This window comes from Carassius auratus, unplaced genomic scaffold (assembly GCF_003368295.1).
Source record: "Carassius auratus strain Wakin unplaced genomic scaffold, ASM336829v1 scaf_tig00002555, whole genome shotgun sequence".
NCBI lineage: Eukaryota > Metazoa > Chordata > Actinopteri > Cypriniformes > Cyprinidae > Carassius > Carassius auratus.
The window spans coordinates 81,094-98,122 of NW_020523457.1; the positions used below are offsets into that span (position 1 = coordinate 81,094).

The 17,029-nt window shown below is 35.3% G+C and overlaps 1 pseudogene; it reads right to left on the minus strand.

The window, feature by feature from the left end:
* Nucleotides 1-1,504: 1,504 nt before the first annotated feature.
* Nucleotides 1,505-16,126, minus strand: LOC113069754 (MAGUK p55 subfamily member 3-like; annotated as a pseudogene).
* Between the last annotated feature and the right edge of the window lie 903 nt (nt 16,127-17,029).

The window sequence follows — 17,029 nt, forward strand, 5'->3', positions numbered from 1 at the left end:
CTTGCAATTCTTCTATATCTTGCAATTATTTTATACATATCCCTTATTTCTCTTTTTTCACCATTGAATAAAAAATGTAAAAAGTAATTGGGACTTTTAATCTCTCAATTCTGACTTTTTTTCCACAGAATCTCCAGTTTAGGTTAAGATAACGTCAGAATTGCCTTTTTTATATTATGGTGGAACCAGGCCTTGAGTATCGGTTGCTGTCATGATATTTGGTGAACATAAATAAATGTAGGCCATGATAACGCTAAACAGGCTACTGTTTGGTCAAAGTTATTGATGTTGCCCTTTAGCAGCGTTATTAGCAATGTCCCTAATGATACACAACACAATGCAGTGTAAATCACCATGTTGTCAAACTCATATGCTACACAAAAGACTCATAAATAAATAAACAAGTGAATGAGAATATTGTTTCCTCCCAGAGATGAATCTATTTTACCTTTTCAGTGTAGTAATATCACACTGCCTGTGAGTTGTTTGCTTCAGCTTCGCTTTTCAGCGTCTTCAAAAAATGTTGTTTGTGATATTAAGATTCTGTGCCAGTAATAGAAATCCGTGCCTCTGCCAAGACTTCCATACTATTGAGATCAATTGCCACCCATTTTAATTGGTTTTTCTTCTTCTTCCCATCCGTCTTATAGGGCAAGCAAAATGTTCCAGAACTTAATTGCTCGAGAGGGAGAATGAGACTGAGACAGGATTACTTCAAAGGATCTTTCTGCCACCAAACAAATACCGGTCCCTCCTACACAATCAAACAAAAGTCAATTAGCAAGCATCACATCCCCTCCTTCTCAGTCCAATTAGAAAGATGGAAGTCTTTCACACAAATATGCCACTGCTCAGAGACCTGAGAAGTAAAGCTGGTGATAGATAGCTGAGCTTTCAATGAGTTCAGGCCTTCTGTCTAGTTTCCAATTAAAGACCATGATCTACTAATGAATAAGCAAGTCTGACACTAAGAGGTTTCAGCCAGTGGGTTGTTTGATTGGACGCTTGAATTTCCTTGATGACTCCACTGAGGGAATGTGTTGTTTAGCTATTTTCTTCAGCTTTTCACGACTTCCAGATTGAATTTGGCAGAGCTAGGACCATGTTTGACTGTTGTGTGTACCATTTTGCTTGCATATTAGCCAAAGTGATTCGTCCGAGTTTTGTGGACATCTCATATTTTGACAAATCTTACATTGTTTGTTGCAATATGTTTTAGGACAGCAGCTGTCAAACTGTCATAAATCCAATCTAACATGAAACAGGAAAAACTAAAAAACAATAGCCTGTAGAGCTTGGAAATTGGATAACACCGTCTCTGGTTTGATTGCCCGTGGCAAAGAATATATTCATAATGTTAATATGCAATAGAGCGGCTGACAGAATAATCTGAAAGAAAGAAAAAAACCTGGAGTGCTGCATTCATTTAAATCTAAATGCAATAGACAAATGTATAATAAGAGGCAGTGTTTGTCAAAAAAAAAAAAAAAAAACTCACATTTGCGCACATTCAAGACGGGCCTTTTTCTATGGGTTTTGATATTTATTTGCAATCATGACATACAACTAAGAATTTACACTGAAGAACTGCAGAAACAGGCAACAGATCTCAGTTCAAACCCGAGGTGAGGTAGGATCAAGAGGATTTGTATGATAGGTTGGGAAATGGTAGAAAGTTCTAGATGCATGAGTTCATGTAGATGTAACATATGCACTCTGAACTGTCACACAAACCTTAACAACCAGAGTCTAGTTTGAAATAAGGGACCTGGAAGCTCCGGGAAGCTTAGTTACATATTTACATAGATTCTGTGAAGCTCAAGTGCTTTGGCATGGTATGTCGTAACCCTCCAAATGAAGACAATCCTTGAGAAGAAAAGCTTGGTGCATTGAGACAGTTGTTGGCACAGCAGGAGTTTAATATTTTCCTGTGAAAACATTGATCAGTCGTGCTCTTCAAAAAGAACTTGATTTCTATGATTAAATTCGACAACAAAGTCTGACAAGCAACCCTAGGAAATTGAAACTTCAAATGATCTCAAACTGAAGTAGTTACGGTTGCTAAATGAGTCTCTGCATGGGTGTGCGTGGGAACGGCTTGATATGCATTGTTGAAAAATCTTCACATTTCCCACTTGCTCTGGCCAGATGTGCAATTCAAGAAGAACAATGTTGTTGCTATGGTAACCACTTTCCACAGCCATTTAATACCAAAGGTCAATACCGTTCTGATAATATAATCTGACACTGGAAGTATTGCTCTAGTGAACAGTCTATTGAAAGAATAAATAACCTGAAAGGAAGCCACATAGTATCCAATAAACTAACTTCATTGAATAATATCAATAGTGAAATTAATAAATAATGTCATTCAAAAATAAATTAGATCATTCATGCTAATATAAGTGCTAATGTGCCTGCATGTCTCAGCCTGGAAAAAATAAATAAATTGGTAATAAGACAGACACCTTTAATTGCCTTCAAGTCTTTTTAGTCTTTTTTAATGCTTCCTCTTAAAGATTTTGGAGCACTCAAAGAAGCCAGGTCCAGGTGGGTGAGTGCAGTCCGACTGGAAGAAAAGCCATCAGTGGAAATGTAGGTTTTAAAGTCTGAAATGAAGCTGAGGTCCTAGGCTTTGACCCAGCTCACAGGAACCCAGAAGGTCTCCCGCTCCAGTCTCTCCAGGATGCTACGTAGTTCTGCGCAGGCACTGGCAGTGTCCTCCTTAATCAGGACCTGATCCACAAGGTGACCGTACTGTTGATCTATCTGCTGTGCCGACAGACGCATTTCCTGCAGGTCCTCTTCCTGATAGATGAGGCGATGAGAGAGTGTAGTGCATGAATATTTATAGTGAGAATGAAGTGAAAGAGATATCAGTAATTGTGTGCAAAAATATACAGTAATCAAGCTAGCAATACTTTGTCTGTAGATTCTACGAGTTCCCCATCAGTTTTGCAAGTGAGACAAACCTTAAGCTGATTTTTAAAGCCAGACAGACTCTGCAATTTTATTCCAATTATTATTAAATGACAAAATTTAGAGGCTGATTTTTTGAGAGGCTGAAAGAATGGTCGTTGATCAGTGCCACAGGGTTTCCTGAGAGCCGCCTGATGTAAACCTGTGATCAGACTCACTGTTATTCGTCCATGTTCTCCTCCTCCTGGTGATGTGGCAGCACTGCGGCGCCTGCGACCCTCTGGGATTCTTGGCTTTACGAAAATGACGTAAGGCTTAAATTCAGCTGTCCGAAGGGCCTTCAGAGCCTGCAGCAGGACAAGCAACAGATCCAGTAATGTGGAAGGATAAATACAAATTTCTATCTACACTACTGTTCAAAATATAGGTTAAGAAATAAATTATCTTATTTAGCATCGACATATTAAATCAAGGATCAAAAGTCATAGTAAGGACATTTATAATGTAAATAATGTAATAATAATGTAATGTAATAATGTAAATTCTATTTTAAAAATTGAAATGCTGTTGTTTTGAACTTTCTATTCATCAAAGAGTCCTAAAAAACTATCTCAGTTTCCACAAAAAAAGCTAAACCGTTATCAATATTCTCAACAATGATAATAATAAATGCTTCTTGAGCACCAATTCAGCATATTAGCATGGTCTATCTATCGTTCTATCTGACTCTTTCATAACCTTTTCTTTATTATGAGGTTTGGCATTAAAACATTTAAAAATATAATCTATATGGTTTACCAAAAGAGTTTCTCAAATAGTGTACGTTAGTGTAAGTTTAGTTTTAACCCAGTTGCAATTAACTTTAGAGAACCATGTACAGAATTATAATAAATAAATGATGCCTGTGTGCCCTGATAAACCAAACTTTAAATATAGTTTAAGCCAGTAGCAGTAAAATCTCACATTAAAAATGTATTAGAGCAAGAGTTGACCATAACAGGGATTCTTGCCATTGGGGGTAAAGAACTGCATGTGGTCTTGCACAACTAATATTCTTGTTGCAATAGGCAAGTAGCTCCACCTGAGGGTGAAACTTGTCAGTACATATCAGCATTGGAGAACGGCTTCCTTTTGGCTATTTATTGTAAGCATGCATGAAAATTGCAAATAAAACCAACACAAAAAGTACAAATGTACAACACATGCTTTTGTGCATAATTTAAAAGAATATTTAGCTGTTTTTATTTGAATTATAAATGATAGTGTTTACAGTAATTCTTGAATCAACACCCAGGGCAAAATCCGCAGTAATTTACCTCAGGCTGTACATCTACTAGACACATTTTGTTCCTGGCTTGAACGGAGCGGATGGCCTCTATACTGGTCCCATACAGGTTCTCCTTATACTCACCATACTCTATAAATCTACACACAGACAATTCAAGTCAGGGTATGGCAACTAGACGATATATTGGATAGGTCAAACTTGTAGTAGAAGCAGTACAAGAGAACCACACCACAGTGAGACTCACTTGTTATTCTGTGCATCTGCATCAAACGCCTGCTTAGTCACAAAGTGGTACTCCACTCCCTCCTTCTCGTGGCTCTTTTTGGGCCGCGTGGTGTCTGTGATGGAGAACAGGTAGCCAAACATGTCATGTGGTTTGAAGGGATAGTTGAAAAATGAGGCTGTGATTTATTCACCTTCACACATTACCAAACCTTGTATGACTTCTATGTGTGAAACACAAAAAGCAGAAATTCCAAAGATTACTTAAGAATTACAAAGAATTACTTAAAAATAAAAGACAGTTGGTGCATGTGTGTTTTTGCTTAAGCTTGACAGCCCCAGTCTCACTTGTGTGTTGGGAAGAACATGAAGTTGAGTAGACATTAAAATTTTTGGTGACTTTAAAGTTTACACATCATTTCAAACGACTGAACCTTTGGCAAGTTTCAATGTTTGACCCTCGTGTGTGTGCAATTCAGCTAGTGTATTTATCAGAAAGCTCTTTTATCTTGCTTAGAAAGTGAGGCAAGACCTACGGGGCACAGCCACAGCGTAGTGATGAGGATTTTCTGCTATCACTTTTTGCTTCAGCTCATTGATACGTGCTCCCAGAGAACCTGTGTAAAGATAGGCAACAAGTTGAAAATATTGCATATATAGTAACTTGTTTACTTAAAGTGCAGTGTACAAAAAAAAAAAAAAAAGTACTTCAGCAAATGTATGCTGAAGCTGAACTATTATTGCCATTAGAGGTCAGTGTATCATCATAATGTGGGAAACAATGAACCGGATTGGCAAACATTTTAGATCTGGTTATTTATGGAAGGTATTGTGCATTTCGGGTTTTGCTTGTTATAATATATATTCTAAGCACTTTAATGATAATACAAGGTTTGTTAATTAGGTACTACTTACTAATATTGTGTAGACTTAGACAACTACTGTGCCTTCAGTTTCTATATTTACACTGTTTATTTTCCATTATTCTAGATCTCTTTTAATCAGTTGGGTGTTTGTTGCAACAAAATTACTCAATCTTATTAATTTTTGATACCACATCTTACCAATGAGAACTACTAATCGTGGTCTCTCGTTGGGCTTCTGCTGGTAACGTGTCACTTCCTCATAGGTCAGGAATTCTGTGTCATTCTGGTCAGAAACATTGGCCTCTCCTGAAGAACCTCGACGGTCCTTCCGACTTAGACGGAAGCTTCTCCTTAAACCGGCTAAAACAGAGTCAAGAAATTCATTATTTATTACACGATAAATAATTGTGTTTATATATTTTCACTACCATTCAAATGTTTTGGGTCAGTAAGGTATTTTTTTTTTTTTTTTTTTTTTAAGTGTCTTAATCTTAACCAAAGTTGCATTTATTATATTGTGAAATATTATTACAATTTTTTTTTAAAAAAATGTTTTTTGATTTGAAATATTTTCTAAAATATAATTTACTCCATGATGATAAAGCTGAATGTTCAGCAGTCATTGCTCCAGTCTTCAGTGTCACATGCATGATTTGCTTATTAATTTATTATTATCAATGTTGAAAACAACTGCTGCTTTTTTTTTACAGTTGATTTTTCAGTGAATAGAATTTTTTAAAAAAACTTTTAAAGAAATATTTTCTAACATTACAAATGTCTCTATTGTCACTTTCGATTTTTAATGAATTATTTGAATTATTTCTTCTCTAACACAATTCAACCTCATGAAGTGCATTTAATCTTGTTATAAGAAAGTGCAACCATAATAAAATTAAGTGATGAAATTCTTCAATTTTTACAAACTCTTTTTAAACTCTTAAGCAGTTTTATTTTATATAGTCTTGATAAACACATCACCATAACCTAACCAGTAACCATGAAACTTCTGCTCCTTAACTACTTTCAACTCCAGTGCAGCTCCTGTAGCGTAACTCTAATCTTCACCTCAGTCAGTATTGTTATGAGAAGTGATGTAAACTGTGTTATTTTTCAGGACATGGAGGTTAATGGTAACAGCTGTGTGGGGAGATCAAGGACTGTACCTGAGTAAAAGTCCCAGGAAAACACCTGGCCACAGGAGGGAGCCACTGCATTACACTTCGAAGAGACTACAGTGCGCATTAGACCACCTCACACTTGTGCATAAGCCACACTCTGCCCTTAACAACTGACCCCAAAACAGCTTTGCAGTTCATACATTCACTCCTGAGGTCATTTACAACTGACAATGAATTGTTCATTCCTGCATCAGCATTACCCCAAAAGTTGGCCAGCATGGAATCTGCACATTTTATCGCAATTCCTGCATCTGGAGTATGCAATGTATTTTAATATATATATATACATACATATATATACATACATACATACATATATATATATATATATATATATATATATATATATATATATATATATATATATATATATATGTAATGGAACAGAAAGCATAGAACACTTACTAGCAACTGAAAGCAACAAAAAACTATCTAAAATATTTAATAAATTGCAAAAAGGCGATATGCAAAACAAAATAATAATATATATATATATATGTAATGGAACAGAAAGCATAGAACACTTACTAGCAACTGAAAGCAACAAAAAACTATCTAAAATATTTAATAAATTGCAAAAAGGCGATATGCAAAACAAAATAATAATATTTTATAATAATAATAATAATAATAATAATAATAATAATAATAATAATAATAATAATAATAATAATAATAATAATAATAATAATAATATATAATAACAAAATAAGAACTTATTTTATATAAAGTTCTGTGTAGGTAGACTCCATGCTGTCAGTAAGTCTGACTTCTAGTCATCTTTGTCATTTCCCACTATTATCATCACTACCAGATTATTGCAATGATTCTAGGTCAGTGGCTAAGGCTGAGGGTTGCCATCACGCACATTAGCTATCACACACTTGACTCAGTGAGTGAGTGAGTGCACAGTCAATCGTGCAGGGTGGAATGTGCAGAGTGTCCAATAGAAGGGCAGCAGCTTGACAGTGGCTCTGGGGTTAGTGGGGTTCTTAGGGATGGAGGACTAAATAAAGCAGAAGGCAGCATAGGATCACATTCACACAGAGACTGGACAAGGGAAAGTGCTACCTGCCTGGTGATGAATGTAAGGTAAATTATTCTTACCTAATTTAAATGTGAACTATAATTGGATCACATTTAAACAACAGAAAGACAGTGACACAAAGAACAAAAATAATCACACTTATTGTGTATTCGCACATGCTGTCCCCATTGTTGGTCAATATACAAAGGGCACAGCATGTGTTCAAACGTTTGGGCTTGGTGAGATTTGTTTTAATGTTTTTGAAAGAAGTGTCTTATATCCAACAAGGCTTCATTATTATTATTATTATTATTATTATTATTATTATTATTATTATTATTATTATTATTATTATTATTATATACAGTAATATTGTGAAATATTATTATAATTTAAAATGTAATTTATTCCTGAGTTGTCTTCATTGTCACATGATCCTTCAGAAATCATTCTAATATGCTGATTTGCTGCTCAATAATGTCTTATAACAATTACTAATGCTGAATACAATTTTGCTGCTTGATATTATTTAAAATAAAAATGGTTTGATAAAAATATAAATGCCTTTACTGTTACCTTTTGACGATTTAATGCATCCTTTTTAAATAAAAGTAAATATATATTTAAAAAAATTCTTTCAACAACTAGAACAAAACAATCTAGTTCTAATAAAATTGGGATTTCCATGGGCAGAAATAGCACAATATTAATTATGGCAAGCAAATAGTGAGAGATTAAGGCACAATCTATAATAAGCCTAATGTAGATTAAAATAGGAGGCATAACTGCAGTAAATTAAATAATCATGGCACATGCTATCTCAGTGTGATTATCACTTAGAAAAAAAAGTGGTGAGTGAACAAAGGAGTTTATGTGCTGAAAATCTGCTTCAGTGTTACAAATATTATATTCGTGCCAGCCACAGAAAGTCACAGTATCTAAAACTCTTCACAGATCATATGAAAGAGACATCTGGTGAAGATAAGTGTAGATATGAAGATGAAAAGCTGTCAGCTTGTTGGTTGTCCCTCCTGACACCGATTTCTGCAGCTGTTACACATTGTGAAAACACTGTGATAGCCTGAGAATGAAATATCTAAGACTATATGAACTGAAAAATCACTTCCTTTTCTTCACTCTTTTAACAGCTCCTCAAATTAGCACTTATTAACTAATGAGACTTGAAACAGAGCTATACTGTATGTGAGCAAGAATTCATCAAGTGCAAAACACTGATTACGGACTAATAGCTAAAAAAAAAAAAAGAATTTTTTTTTTTATACAAGTACAATAATATATCAATTATATTATTTTAAATTAATTTATATAATTTAATTTATAATTATTTTAATGCATAATTAATTATATTTTATAATTTTATATTTATAATTAAATGTTATTATTATAATTAAAATTATAATTTATAATTTAATAATGTATTTTATTATCTGAAAGACAATGATCAGAATTATAAAATGCTTTATGAAAATTAATGACAGAAAAGTGTGAAAAACGTGTGAAAATTATCATAGATTTGTTGGTAATTCTGCACTTTTTACTTTATTCACATCATATACATCCGGTTTCCTCAAAATGGTACAATAACTGCACTTATTTCAATTTTAATTCTAGCAGTCAAAAGTGTGGAATAATTAAGATTAAACTTTTTTTTTTTTTTTTGAAAGATGACATATGTTGACCAAGGCTGGATTTATTTGATTAAAACATTACCATTAAAAACTGTACCATTGTGAAAATGATCACAATCTAAAATAACTGTTTTCTAATTTAATACATTTTAAAATGTAATTTATTCCTGTGATCTCAAAGCTGTCATTACTTCAGTCTTCAATGTCACATGTACCCCCCCGCCCAAATCCTTTATTAATAAAAACATTCAACAGAACAGCATTTTTTTTTTTTCAAATAGAAATCTTTTTTATGTTCTGTCATTTTTGATTGATTTAATGCATTATTTCTGAATTCTGAATTAAAGGAGCTGGAGTGAAGTGATTTCTAAGGGGAGATTACTGTCGTTCTGCTCTACTCACATACTCTTTCTAATACTATGTTAAATTAAAAGTGTGAACAAAAATAGCAGCCAAGTTCCACTCTCTCTTCCAAAGGCATCAGTGCACCACTGCAAATTGGTTTCTTCACCATGAAAGATTTTGACTGACCTAAAATTCCCTTTACATTGCCAAATACCAACCCTAAACCCCTCAATCTGGCCTCCCCTCATCAAGGGCTGGGCCATAGCTCTTGGCAGAGAGGCAGGCAGTAATAGAAGCTCACTCAGGCAGAAGTTATTACATTTAGCAGAGTTAGCAGGTGCTGGGAACAGGAGTGGGCATGCAGTTTCTCACCTATGTACTGTCCATTGAAATAGCCCTCACAGTCACAGTCTTCTGTAGGGAGGCAAGCAGGGAGAGAGGGGGTGAGCAGAGGAGACCAGGAGAGAGGAAGGAGGGCTGCAGAACTACAGTTACCCAAGCAGGTTCAACAGTTAGGCATGCAGGCAGGAGGCAAGTGTTTCAGTAGTCTGTGGTGGGCGGGGCCAACCCAGGGGTTCGTTATTTGCCAGGATGAAGATATTGGTGTTTTAGTGTATAAATGTTATGATTCACTTGTGTGGTTAAGTGGGACTCAGAGGAAACAATGAGTGTTTATAATCTACAGTAAATGGAAAACAGGCCCTTAGATAGATAAAGATAAAGATAAAGATGAGAAAAGGTGATACTGATTAATTTCAGTATAAAACATAAGTATTACTTAAAAAGGAGTGAAGAGGAAAAGTGACGTGATGAGGTCTCAGAACATTAGTTAATAGTGTATCAAGGGACCGCTTGATAAAGGCAAAGAAGGAAAGGGAGTGAAGTGATAATCTCAGAAATAAAAGGTCAAGACCTCTAAAGTGGGACGGGCCAAGAACAACATTAAGGGAAGATACAGACGTATGATTTTTATAAAACTAGCTACTTGTCATGCTAGGTTAATTTAATGGGGCTATACATTTTGAGTGATTTGTTCCTCTAAATCTTTAAAAAAGTAATGGACCATTAAAGTATACCTTATTCCTGGAAAGTGCTATGCATTAAAGCCTCATTGAATGTGTGTGTGTGTGTGTGTGTGTGTGGGTGGGTGTACAGTAGAACAACAGTTGTCTCTGTCCAGGTATTAATAGATTAGGTGACACACTGGCCTAATTTCATAATCGCTGTGGAAGCAATACAAGTGTGTTGTATATTTGAGGGTGAATGTGTGAACTCAGACCTAGAAGACCCACCTTTGTCACATCCTTGGTCATCTGGTGTTAGCAGTAATAAGAAAAGGAAAGTATATCATGACAAAAGAAGCCAAAACTGCAGACTTAATTTACTCTGAATTGGAAAAGATTCTACACTGGCCCTGAAGTTTATTCATTTATAAATTGAGAGTTTCATAAATTCCATCATTCCCACATCTTGCAGGTCAAAGTGTGTCCAGCAGGGAAGGACCACACACTGATGGAGTAATAAAGGAAGAAGCAGAAGAGGAACAGATATAAGGAGAGTCTGTGAGAGACAGCATGTGAGAAGGGTGCATTATGCATTTTACTAAACTGTGATGTGTCTGTTCTCTAATCAGATTTAGATTAGTGAGAAATGAAGCACTTGGTTGGAGCTCAGTAATCACCTGGCGACTTCACACAAGCACACACATCAGCAAATTATGCCTCCCGTTAGTCAACACTGATTAATACCTGAAGGGGTTTTCCGTAAGGAAGGAAGAATTACTGAAATACTCACAGACAGCTTTTTTTGGAGACTTTGAGCTTTGAAGCGTGCCCATTTTTATTCTGTAGGCTAAACGCCTGAGGGGAAAAACCATATGGAGAGAACTTCAAACAGTGGAAAAACATCAAATCCCTTGACAATAATGTTTTGTACTATTCTGACTAGATGTTCCTGTCTCTGGAGCCATCAAATATACTATTAAGCGAGATACAAATTTTTTTTTTTAAAGTTTCAATGATGAGAAAAAATGCTCAGTATCTACAGATGCATCCCACTGAGATGAAAAGAGGGGACAAAAAGGCAGGCTGGCTTATCGATGTCTAATAAAACCCACGGGGATTGATTTAGCATAAAGAAAACCACAGCTTTCAGAGACTGTTTGTAATTTACATATATAACAATGCTAACAATGGTACAGCAGCCGCACTATTCATGAAATACTTAATAGTGCTGTTATTTAGAAACATAAAACTGCCTTTTTACACATTGAAGCTTATTCTGTGGTCATGCTGCAGTTGTTTTTAAGAATTCCAGGTTATATTGTTAAAAAAAAAAAAAAAAAGTTGGCCGATGTTGTCAAATAATCAAAGAAGTGTGCTTTATTGTATTGAATGTGCACTTCAGAAAATTTTTTCATTTTTAATAACATTTTATTTTGAATGCTAAGAAAACTATACATGCAGATGCTAAAATTAAATGCCACCTAAGTGTATTTAAAGATATGTTTAAAGTGCACATTATAATCATGTCAAATTAAAAGTTCTAATTTAAAGAACATTTTAGTTTTAATCATCTTTTGTTTTTAAAGGAGTGCACATTTTGATGTGTTGACCAACATACAGTACAGTACTTGATTATAATTTTTGCTGTAGTTTTATTCTATATTACATTGAAAGTTAATACAATTCAGATGTACTAAATTAAATTACAGGGGGTGGGGGGCATTGGAGAAGGCCCCTGTCAATGTCTGGGCCCTATGCACTCACCCTTTTCTCTGCACTAATGACTCCCCTGCTGGTCAGTCTAGGTTAAATGGCACATGTAGCTGAATTTGTTTGTTTATTGATTGATTTGTGTGATTGATTAACTGGGCAGGGCTACTAAAATCTTTCTTAATTTCCTGCAAACTAAACAGCTTTCAGAGAGTATGGTCTGTGTTTTATGGATGCTTTGTATCACCTCTCCTGAAAATGTTTGGATGGGACGAGTCCTGCACGCAGGTTGCAGTCTCCCACTCTCTTGGCCTGCCACCATGTCTGATCATGCTGACTGACCACCTGCAGGATGTCTCCTCGTTTAAACGGAAGCCCTGCCTCCTGACACGGCGTGGCTTTGTCCTCCAGTGGAGTGTAATCAAACAGTGCTCTCATGTAGACCTGAAGAAAACACATGGTGTGAACAAGATGCAAACACAGTGAAAAAGAGAAAAAACAAGAGAGATGCTGAGCTGATTACTGATAAATTACTAAGTTTTATGCCGTTTTATAGTCAGTTACCTTGCTCTCTTTCAGCTTGTCCTCCTCTTTGATTGCTGGGATGATCTTCAGTGTGATAGAGCCTTGAGATTGAGACTAAGACAAAAATAAAAAAAAATAATTACTTCTCTTATTATGACAATAAACAGGAATGATTATGGTTTGATTTTATTAAGACTGTCAATTGATTGATCTTTTTTTTTAAAAAACAATAATTATATGATATGGCATTAATTGAACTGTTCACAATTGATCAACATTTGCTGAGTAAAAAAGTGAAATAATATTATTATAATATTATATTACATAAGATAATTCTAATAAAATGATAGCCAATGCATTAAACAGGCAAAGGACTGAGACTTTTTTAAGTATATTATTTTACGTTCTACAGAAAATCAACAATCATACAAGAGGACAAGAACAAAAGCTGAAAGACATGAGGGTGAGTAAATGATGACACGATTTGCATTTTTGTGTGAATAAAATGCTTTGATAGGAAAACTTCTTAACAAGGAACCTAGGAAGCCGGGGTTGTTTATTTGGGTAGTTTTTATTTTTTTATTTTTTTAAGTGAATTATACCAAGTGAATGTGTAGGAGGTCTAGGAGAATAGTATTACCAGTAGTTGACTGATCTCATCTGGTCTCTTGTGCATTACAGAGCTGCCGTTGACCTCTCTCAGTTCATCACCGACATGCACCAGACCTGCGGATATGGAGGACTACCTGATTTACAGGTTCACTACCACATGTTCAAACCATACCTGCTGTGTTTGAGCCATACTACACTTTATAGGCATAGTTTGATGTATTTTTAATGACCAAAAAGATCAGTACCACCACACACACACACACACACACACACTATATTCCCATGGCAACAGCTGAGGTCAGGTGGTTAGTGAGTCTGTTTGATTCCCTTGATTGAGTCTCTGGAGACTCTCTTTGACCACCACAGATGGGCCATGTGTCACTGCAGCAGACATGCAGCCTAGTGCTCATCACAGAGGTAAAAATAATCATATCTAGCACACTCAGTAGAGGTGCAGGGATATTCAGACACTTCAAATGGTTTAGAGATGAATGGAACCTTTGAAGACTGCACTGGTTTTCCACTGGTATACTCAATGGTAATTAAAAAAAAGATTTTTAGGTGTATGTTTGGAGCATGGAGTAAACCGAGACCGCAAGATTGAAGACAAATTCTTTGAAGTGTCACTCACCACTCCTGTCTGCAGCCCCTCCTTTCATGATCCGAGCCACAATCACGGCCCCTGTGGAATCATCCCGCCGAATAGTGGCACCCTGAGAGACAGAGAGAGAGACAAACAGACAGTTCAACAACCTATACATTTATGATGGACCAAACTTTGTCTGATGGATCAAAATACTGATGGACCAAATTGTCGTGTATACAGAACTTTATTTAAATTTAACTTGAAAACTGAAAACCTAACAGTAAAATCTATTCAAAATATTATCAAATAATATAATAATATATCAAATAATACTCAAATAACAGTATATGTGTCTTTATATTTTGGGAGTCACTGTATTTGTGCATCTGGCATTGTTTATTTCTCTTACCAGCGGCTCTTTGTTTTTGACTAGGCGGACAATCTTGACAGACTCCTCATCTAGCTCATCCTCAAAGTCATCGGGGAGAGGAGGCAGCACTGGGTCAAAGTTCTTCTGCGCCACCGTGTCATGAACGGACAAACCGCCTGCCAATGCAGGAGGGACAGGAGCTAGATTGAGTTTTTGACTAACAGTTATCATGAATGTCTAACAGTAAAAGTGTTTTTTTACCTTGAGATGTGGTGATGTCAACAAATGTAGCAGCTCTTTTTCCTCTGAACTCATTGGTCCACTTTGCAACTCTTCTGCTACCTACCAATCAGTGATAGACAAAAGTCAAACCATTTAACAATATATCAAACAGCTGACTTAAAAAAATAGGCTTATAATTTTATCAAATAAAACAAGTCAAATATTATAAATATTTACAACTATATACACTATGGCTCAAAACTTTGGAATAATTATAGCATTTTTTTTAAAATCTTATGCACACCAAGGCTGGATTTATTTGACCAAATAAATAAATAAACAAACATAAATATTGTGAAATTTTAATACAATTTACTTTCAACTGTTTTCTGTTTTAAAATAATTTTATAATGTTATTAATTCCTGTGAATGTTCAGCAGCTAATCCAGTCTTCAGGTTCTCATAATCCTTCAGAAACCATTCTAATAACAGGAATATTTTATATAAAAAATTTATTCAAATAGAAAACAACTATTTTAAATTGCATTGATATTTCAAAATAATATCAAAACTATTTAAAAATCATTTTGATCAAATAATTGCAGCCTTGGTGAGCATAATTGGCTCTTTTGAAAACATTAAAAAAACGAATTATTCTAAACTTTTTACTTTTATTTCACATTATAATATTATATAAATGTTATTTATGTTTGAAAATGTGGTAAACAAATTATATGTTATTTCTTTAATAAATTATTATTATTATTTTAGATTATATATTTTTTTATAAAATGCAAAATAAATTATGGACATTTTTAGCAATTTGTCACCAGAGCATGACTAAATCAGAGGCACACATTCTTATATGATTTAATTGTTTTTTTTTTTTCAGTGAAGTCTAAGTTCTACTTTTGCCAAAGTTGCTGAGTCAAGCATTTTAGTGTTTCCTCATTCCCCCCAGAAACCATTAAACTCTGATCTCATATATTATTGTAAAAGACGCATTAATCTAGCCTGTGGCGATGTGAAATGACAGACTGCAGCACTTACATCCTCTGCCAGAGTGGAGGCGCTGTGGAGAACAGGGGTGGGGCTCTGCCTTTCATACTGACGCAACTTCTCATGGATCTAGCAGAGACACGTACACTTCACATGTTTACAGAAGCTGGAGATGATTGGTCTCTTACACATTTGCTGCCATACATTTAACAAGAAGCTAAGGTAAAACATGCAATCTGTAAATCATTTATAATATATGATGCTGCATATGTGAGGTGAATTCAATTGAAAACCCTGCATTACTGAAACACACACACCTTCATCAGATAGCTGAGACCCCTCTCACTGAAGACATCCTTGAGGAAGACCATGTCCTCTTTGTGATTGGCATCTGGACGCAGCTGGTGAGGTCAGCAGGGCAAGCGTCTCATGCAACCCTACATGCGGACAGGAGATCAGTGAGTGTCAATATTCTGATTATACATACACACAAGTGTGTTTTTTATGGATGTGTACATGTGCAGCACACCTTCTCCTGCAGAGAGGACTGGCATGATTTCTTTCATAGATCAGGAAGGGGTTCACCTAAAAGAGAGATCATCTTTATTACAGTACTCCAAAGTCCTCATAGTGTTTTTACATTACTTGGTTTTTGGGTTTGTTTCTTTCATCTGAACACACACTGGAGCAGAGATGATACAAGGTTGTTGAAAACAAGCACAACCTCTGAACAGCCATATTAAGCAACCGTATTCATCAAGACAAGATACATTTGCCACTGCTACTGAACTGAATTGAATCAACATTAAACTAGCTTGAGCTGAATAATGCCACTATTATTTTTCTGTAGAGCTGCTTATAGATGAAAAAAATTTGGAATATAGTTGAATTTTTGCAACATTAACAATGTTATTTTCCATTTATTTATGTGAATCTGATTTGAAACAATCTGTATTGTACGTGCAATATTGATAAATCTAGCTGGTAAAATCTAACTAGACCAGGAGTGTACGGATTCAGACACAAAAACATGTCACAGATGACCAAAAATAAACTCACACATGCCACAGCCCATGATACTAGTGGCTCACTCGTTTATTTTTATTTGATTATTGATCTACAAGATCATTCATGTCTTTTCAATGTATTTTTCATCTACTATCTATCGCTCTTGTTGGTTTCCTCATGGTTCGTAATCAGTTTAAATGCCTGCAGTAGATCGGTTCATCAATATCCCGTCACTTTCAAGCATGTGACTTGTATTTCATATCATCTTACTGAGTGTGCTATGTGATATGATTAACGAATATTCAGCCATGATAAAGTGCTAGAATAGAGGAAAGAGAGAGAGAGAGACTGGAAGACATGAGTAATGCTGTTCTGTTGGTGCCGAGAGCAGGAACACAAAGCTCAGAGTGCTTCCTCTCTCCCTCACGCACACTCTCCCAAAGCAATTCACAGATGCCATACTTTCAGAGTACCTAGTGAAACAGAAATAGCATTTCCA